Source organism: Hibiscus syriacus, unplaced genomic scaffold (genome assembly GCF_006381635.1).
Source record: "Hibiscus syriacus cultivar Baekdansim isolate YM2019G1 unplaced genomic scaffold, ASM638163v2 tig00110722_pilon, whole genome shotgun sequence".
Lineage (NCBI taxonomy): Eukaryota > Viridiplantae > Streptophyta > Magnoliopsida > Malvales > Malvaceae > Hibiscus > Hibiscus syriacus.
This window is the reverse complement of record NW_024062840.1, coordinates 480,114-488,006: the sequence shown is the minus strand read 5'-3', so window position 1 is coordinate 488,006 and position 7,893 is coordinate 480,114. Positions and strand designations below refer to the sequence as shown.

Below are 7,893 nucleotides of genomic sequence, written 5' to 3'. Positions count from 1 at the left end.
TAAATATTATGTTGTAGTTGATTTGAATCATTTTGTTTCACTTGATTTTATGGTTTTTAACTTATATATGTTATAACTTGCTTTGAATATCACTTGTGATATAAAAATGTTTTTTATTAAATATTTTTTTATATTTTTATTTAATTTTTTAAATAATTAATTAATTATGATATCGGCTGGTTCTTTCGACCGGTCTGACCGGTTCGACCGGTTTAACCGGTTTGACCTGTTGAACTAGTGAACCGGTTCGATCGGTTGAACCAGTGAATCGGTAACACGGCCAGTTCGCTGACCGGTCTGGTTCTGAAAACTATGGCTGTGAATGCGATTTTCTTTTTTTCTTTTCTTTTATGTGCTTTCATTTGTATGACAAATATATTAGGTATACAGCTCACCTTAAATTGCAAACATTAGATAGATATTATTTTGTTATATTTATATTGAATATATAAATATTTTTCCTTTATGAAATGTATATGAAATATTAGGTATTTTTATTGTTATGTAATTCTAATACCTAAAATGTGTTATTTATATTTAAATTAATTTTTTTTTTTAAATCTTACCAATTGTTATAGGCTCATTGTACACAATCCTCATATTAACAGACTGATCATCCTTATCTATTGTATCGACAAATAACTCAGACTTCTTCACATAATCAAAAGAATTAGATGTATCGATTTGTAAGGACTCATTTACCTTTACAACATGGCCTTCTTGACAATTAGTTCATCCTCAGTATCACAAAGTTTATTAACCCACCAAACTTTTGAAACCTTTTGATCGTTCTTAGAGAAAAAAAAATTGCCCACAATTTAAGAAATAAAGCAGAAACCAAGGCACTACAAATTTAACGGTCACTACAAGAAACTGCATTTCTAGTGACATTAAGAATGATTACTAAAAGTATCAAATTTAGTCACTAATTATTATAGTAATAAAATTTTTGATTCGTCACTATTATATTATTGACGACTTTAATGGATTTTATCACAATTACTTATGTTTTTTGTGACTACGTTTTTTGACACATAAATTTATAATAGTGACAAAAATTTATCAATTAGTTGTATACATCTTGTTTAGGAACTTAAATTGCAATCATTGTCATAAGTTGGATATAGATGATGTCATCTCCACATGTTTATTTTTGTATAATCATCAATTTTCGATTTATTGAGTTACTAATCCGGATCGAGAACTACATAGGCGAGGGCGACCTTCCCAACCCAATTTGATTAAGGGACTTAGTGTCTTATCTCGCTAGACCAACTAATTGTTGGTTCAACATGTTAGTTTTTTTGATAAATTAATACAGTACATGACTTTTAAGATGATTGAACAAGGGATATTCAGGGGAACAATGTAACGCGTAACCACTATGCTAAGAAAATAATATTTAGGTTAAACTATTGTTGAAACTAATTTTATTTATTTTATGAAAATATAAAAAAATTAGTATTAATTATGATAATAATTTAATTAAATTTTCTATGATTTCTAATATGAAATACGTTCATAGAAGAAAAATATAAAAAATAATTAGGTTGATTTTAAAATATAAAAAAGATAACGTATTAATCTTTTGTGGTGGATGTTCTAAATTTAAAAAAACTAATAATTAAACGATATTAGCAAAATTTATATATATGTCAATAAAGATCATAAATTACATATAAAAACTAATCAATTCTTTAAGATAAAAAGTAATCATAATTGAAGATTAAATGACACTATCAAAGCTTATAATGACCAAATAGAAATATTTCACAATTATTCACTTTAATAGTGACATAAACAATTACCGTCACAAATCACCAATAAAGACTAGTGACAAAATATTTTCGTTACAATTATGAATAATAATAGTCACTACTTATTATGTTGTCACTACTACAATTTTTCTGGCGAAAAATAAGTTGGCGCTAATTCGACCATTTTATTAGTGACTAATTGATAATACCAACTTGCTTTAGTTACAATAAAACATTATTAGTGACTAATTACTTGTGTTGTACTTTAAAATTGTCACAATTAATACCTAATGAGTGATTAAATAAAAATAAATTACAATTACTCATTTTAAAAGTGACAAAAATAATTTTCGTCAGAAATAACCTACTTTCTGCAACGAATTTCTTCAATATCACATTTAAATGGTCACTAAAGATCATACTTCTTATAATTAGTAACAATAGAACCTTAAGATAGAATCAACTGATACATTACATTAGTTCGAGAAATAAAACATTAAAAATAATAATGATATAATTACTAAATCTAACAGAGTAGGAAAAAGAAATAAGAAAGAAAGAAATAGTTTACTCGTAAGTAGTTATGAGATTAGATGATTGATTTGTTGAAGCCTATGTACACAATTTTCTTAATATAGATTTGTCCGCTCTTCTTATGCTAAAAAACGTTGATAGATCATCTCTCAAGGTACAACGAGATGAGCACACCAATAGCACGACTATAAATAATTAACGAATTGTAACCTAGTATTTTTCTATAATTGAAACTGTTTAAAAATAGTGAAAATATTTTTTATGAGCATACAAATAGTACGACTACAATAAATAATGAATTGTAATCTAACCTTTTTCTATAATTGAAGTTGTTTAAAAGTAGAGAATATTATATGTTTTTGTGGTTTGAGTATTGATTGAACTCAGGATTTGTGAAATTAGAAAGAGGTCACAAGTTGAAAACTCAAAAAGAAACATTGAGTATTATTTTGAATTTATGAAATCGAAAGAAATATGAAGTTGAAAATCCCAAACACTAGCAAAACAAGTTTTTAGCGGCGCTTTTTTCAATCATATAGCAGCATTTTAAGTGCCCTAAAAACCTTTGTGGAGAAAAAACAAATGTTGCAAAAAGTACCGTTGAAACAAACACCACTAAAGGTTATCTTTTTAGCGGCGCTTTTTTCAAATGACGCCATTTATATTTTTTTTGGCATTTTGTCCCAAAAACCCCGCTAAATATTCTGACATATAGTGGGTTTGTTCCAAAAAATGTCGCTAAATTTTATGTCATATAGTGGTGTTTGTGACTATGAAACGCCGCTATTTGACTACGTATATAGTGGCGTTTTCTGTATAAACGCCGCAAAAGATCTAGAACTTTAATGGCATTTTTCAAAAACGTCACTATTACTATGTATTTAGTGGTGTTTCTTTATACAAACGCTGTGAATTAAAAACTAAATTTTCAAATGTTGTTTTCTACTCTTTTGTTAGCTAAGTTTAACATGTAGTGTTATCCATTAAACTTGACATCCATAACAAGAAACTTGAAATTCATAATAATAAATCAAAGTTTACATTAACGTAAAATATAATGTAATTCAACATTGTTAATTAGAATAAACAATAATAACACCTAAGATGGTGGACTCTGGAGTTGATTTTTTCTATCATCTGTATCATAGCTTGAAGTTGATTTTGAAAGTCTTCACATTTTTTTCTGATATGTTGTTCTCTCTCTGCTTCTCTTGCTTCAGTTTCGACTGCATTTCGATATTCGTCGCTTACCCTTGACAAATCCATCCAACTCTTATACATTTTGTATTTTTGGATTATCAATTTCAAATGTTAATTGCTAATATTATAGAGAAAGTAAGCAACTAAACATAAGCATTACATTTAATTTCACAATTGAGAACATATCACAACAAACTAAAACTCACAACCAATATATCAAATATTTATCAAATAAATTATGACAAAAACTAAATCTTTGTTTTGGCTCAAAATTAAATGTGTTGTGACAAATGAAACACAAAAAAAAATTATACTACTGGTTTGCTGTGTGTAAACTAAATAGCATCTCTCTCACATGTTCTCTCCTCTCATCATTCCGAATAATTCATTTTTACATGAGGATGGAAAATGACAATCCTCTCATTTTCTTTCCTACTAAGCACATTCAAAGTTTATTTTCTTTCCACGTTTTCACTACCTCCTTTTTCTTTCCATTCATTACTTGATAATACAGTTGAAAAATGAGGGGAAAGAAAATTACATAATCTTGAACTAACATGCATCTGCGAAGAGAAAGTATAACCATTGAGTTCGCTTACTTCATGCTAGACATAAATATTTAAATCATCAGTTCAGTTATTAACAGAATTGAACAAACATTAATCTAATTAATCAAATTTTTAAAATTCTTGATTATTAAATGAACCAAATTATATAAAAAATTCATAATCGAATTGAATTAATTTTAACATATAGAGGTAAAGGAAACAAGGAAGTAAATGTAAAGCCAGCTTACACAAAAGGTCCATTAAATCCTTGAAAAACACAATTTTAATTTAGATCAGGTTTCACGGAAAAGATGGTAGAAGACCCTACCTTTATCGAACTCAACCATCGAAAATTGGAATTGTCGCAGCTAAAAACGTATTAGCAATCATCAAAGTAACTTAAAGACCAAGCAGATTACCTGGGTTAACAGTTAACTTGGAATGATAATGCATCTTAGAAACCTCTCGAGCATTCTCTCAGGATTTCAAGAAATGGTCATCAATCTCATTCAAAACCAGCATCAAATTCACACTAGAAACAGCCTTCACCACTCTCCTTTCACATCATGCATCTCCATAGCTATCGCCATTGTCGTCGCTTATAAAGATTTCTTATAAATCGATAACATTAATGATCAAATCGTTAGTTTTGAAATATCAATGGATAAAAGAAAAACATTAATGACTGTTTATTTAGTTTATCAAAGATTTCTTATAAATTGAGCATATACTGGAATGGGAACTGAAAATGGTTGTAATCATATGTAGTGATATGCAAGACTTCATCCATGAGGGAAACTGTTATTAACTCCAATAAAATATTCTTTTTGCAATGCTCAAGGGTAACCTCCTCGACTGCAGCAGAGAGTTTTGCATTGATCTTTTCCATTTCATCCAGCTCTTTCCTTAGAGGCTAAAAGGGGGAATCAAATTGTCAGCAAAGCACGTGAATTTTATCATGCAAAAGAAAGGAAAAGTAATGAGGCTATGATAATTAACAGAATCATTGTTCAACTGGAAATGAAGGGAAAATCGACACGGCTTTGCACAGATAGTTGGACACACCCGAGGTGTCAATATTGGTTGTGCAGTTGTTGAAGATGCAAATAATAGTTGCTGCAAACTTTGAATCAAAGTGCACCTGGCACAATAAGGAAATATCAGATGCTCAAAATTCATCAAACACAATTCTAACTCAGAAAGTATTTTAAATGTGTTTCGAATAGTAACGTTGAAGAAAATTTCTAAAATATAAGCAAAATAGAATAACTCATAGCTCATTGATGCGTCTATTTCTTTCCTCGGGAAGAGAATTCTCAAGATCGGATTGAAGGGCAATCAATTCCGAATGCAGAGCAGATATTTGTTTCACAATGCTAGGAGCAGATACATATGTTGATAAACCAACCTGTGCATCTAAAGGAAATGCCAAAAGCAACCACAAATGAAAATCCTTCAGCTAAACAAAAACCCTGTATTAAAACAATAATTTGGTCTAAATATGTAACCATGGAGACATTACTTGAATGGATACTTAAAAGTTCTCTAACACTATGCAGAAAAGTGTCCAGATCATCGACTGCAACACTTCACCATTGCTAAACTTTTAATTACAAACGCCACTAAAGTAATGAGATAGAGGTCAAACATAGAAATTAAATTCACCGATCAGGGATTAGGAACCTCTATACTAAATAGTTGGTATGGTAATAGCTAAAGATTGAACCCAAAAGGCTGTTGGAGAAGCTGACAGATTCAACTTATCTTGTCCAACCCCTGATGAAGATGAACTACAAATTGGCTAGCATTTCATTCAATCTAACAAAGACTGAAAGCTTACCACGTCAATAGAATATTACGAGCCTTATAGACCACAGAGGTTAAAAATGCAATAAGCTAAACAAGCCAATTCGTTATAGTAATTTATATGATGTGGAAACAGTAAAATATAAGATAGACTAACTGTAATGCTGGTTGACTGGTTCCTCAGCAGCCTTCATGGACATATAAGACTTAATACAGAACATAGTTATGCATATTCAGATCTACGGGTTGAAGAATGGCCTTTTCTCCTATTTTACGAATTGAAAAGCTCATTTCTTATTCCATTGTCTAAAAATACCGAAAAAGCAATATGTACTTTTGAGCTTGTACTCCTACAAATCACAATCTAAGCATCTAAACAAAGCTTGCATTTAAGAGAGAAGCTCCATGGGAGTCTGATGGATGAATCACACTAATCAAAGCTAAATAATATATGAAAAGAAATTGGCTGATACACCAGACCAGAAGGGCATATCAAGAATAGAGGCTATGATGGCCCCAGTCCATGCTCCTGTTCTGGGGAAAGGAACAGCCACGAAAAGCATTAGCCTGAGCCATTGAAATTCTTCCACATGACCAACCTTCTCCTTGGCCCTCTTGAAAATCATGTCAAGAAACCTAGATGCAGACTGGTTTTTCCCAACAAGAAAAGTAGCAAACCTCTTCTGGTACAGTATAATGAAGGGCACATGAAGCATATTCCTGCGGTCAAATAACAAGGTTTGTAAAATTATCACCAGCTCATTGGTTTCCCAAGACAATCATGTATAAACAAACTAACCATTAAAATTTTATGCTATACAATTCTAAGCATGAGCATTAAAAAAAAATTACTATGCAAGTGAACATGCTACCTTAGCCTCAAATTTGTAAAATATAAATCTAAAATGAACTAAAAACTTAGAATATTTTCAAATTTGAAAATTAGGAAGACCCGAGAATTGATAAGATTGTCAAGAGCATAAGCTTGAGTTGCATCCAGTAACCAACATGAATAGCTCCACGAAGCTCGAGGAGAGGAAGAGTAGCAAGAGCAAACACGACAGTCTCGTCTGGCCAACCCGACCCGCGCAAAGCACCCGCAATCTTGCGGCCGAAGTCGGGGCGGTGGCAGTGGCGGTATTAGCATCTCTAAACCCTAAACCCCAAATCAGAGACAAGGAAAACCCAACCAAAACCTAGAGGGCGAAATTCAACGGCTTCTCCTCAAAAGGAAGTAAAAATCTCATCTTCTCCGCTTGGGTCAGTTGTATCGAATAACCCATTTTTGGAAGCACTTGTTTCGGTTGAAGGAAGAGGAAAACGGTGAAAGTTTTGAAATTTGGAACTCAAAAGAAGTAGGTTGATAGCAGTGCAGGGAGAGCGTATTTGGGTAGGAAAGGTTTTGAGATTTGTTTTCTTGAAAGAGGGTGTTGATAGCAATGGTGAAGTGGTGGCCAATGCTAATGCAACCATTGTTAAAAAAAAAATAAGAAAATTGGAACTACAAGAACTGGCTTTGGGTATCCGTTACTTAAAAAAATAAGCTAAGAGTTAAAGATGCGGGGACTTGGAAACTATAAACTTGCAGCATTTGTAAACACAAACCCCACTAATGTATTAAGAAATTACGGTATTTATTCAAATAACGTCATTAATTTATGAAACTTTAACTGCGTTTGTATAAAAATGTCACTAAAGTATGAGTTTATTTTGGCGTTTGCACTAAAGTACATTCTTTAACAGTATTTATATAAAAATGCTACTAAAGTTGAGTATTTAGCAGCATTTTTGCTTAAAACGCCATTATAGATAAACACTATTGCGACGTTTGTATGAAAATGCCGCTAAAGCACTACTCTGTTGAGGCGTTTGTTGAAAAAACACCACTATAGATGAACTCTATTGAGGCGATTGTATAAGAACGCCTCTAAAGTACTACTCTGTTGTAGCATTTGTTGAAAAAATGATACTATAGATAAACCCTATTGCGGCATTTATATAAAAACACCGCTAAAGTACTACTTTGTTGCGGCGTTTGTTTAAAAACC

General features: G+C 31.4%; 1 long non-coding RNA gene across 1 annotated transcript; it reads right to left on the bottom strand.

Moving 5' to 3' along the window:
• Positions 1 to 4,343: 4,343 nt before the first annotated feature.
• On the bottom strand, positions 4,344 to 7,396 carry LOC120139092. The gene is made up of 3 exons (XR_005517590.1): positions 6,798 to 7,396; positions 5,105 to 6,565; positions 4,344 to 4,952 (listed from the first exon to the last, which is right to left on the bottom strand). It is a non-coding gene; the product is annotated as an uncharacterized LOC120139092 (long non-coding RNA).
• Between the last annotated feature and the right edge of the window lie 497 nt (positions 7,397 to 7,893).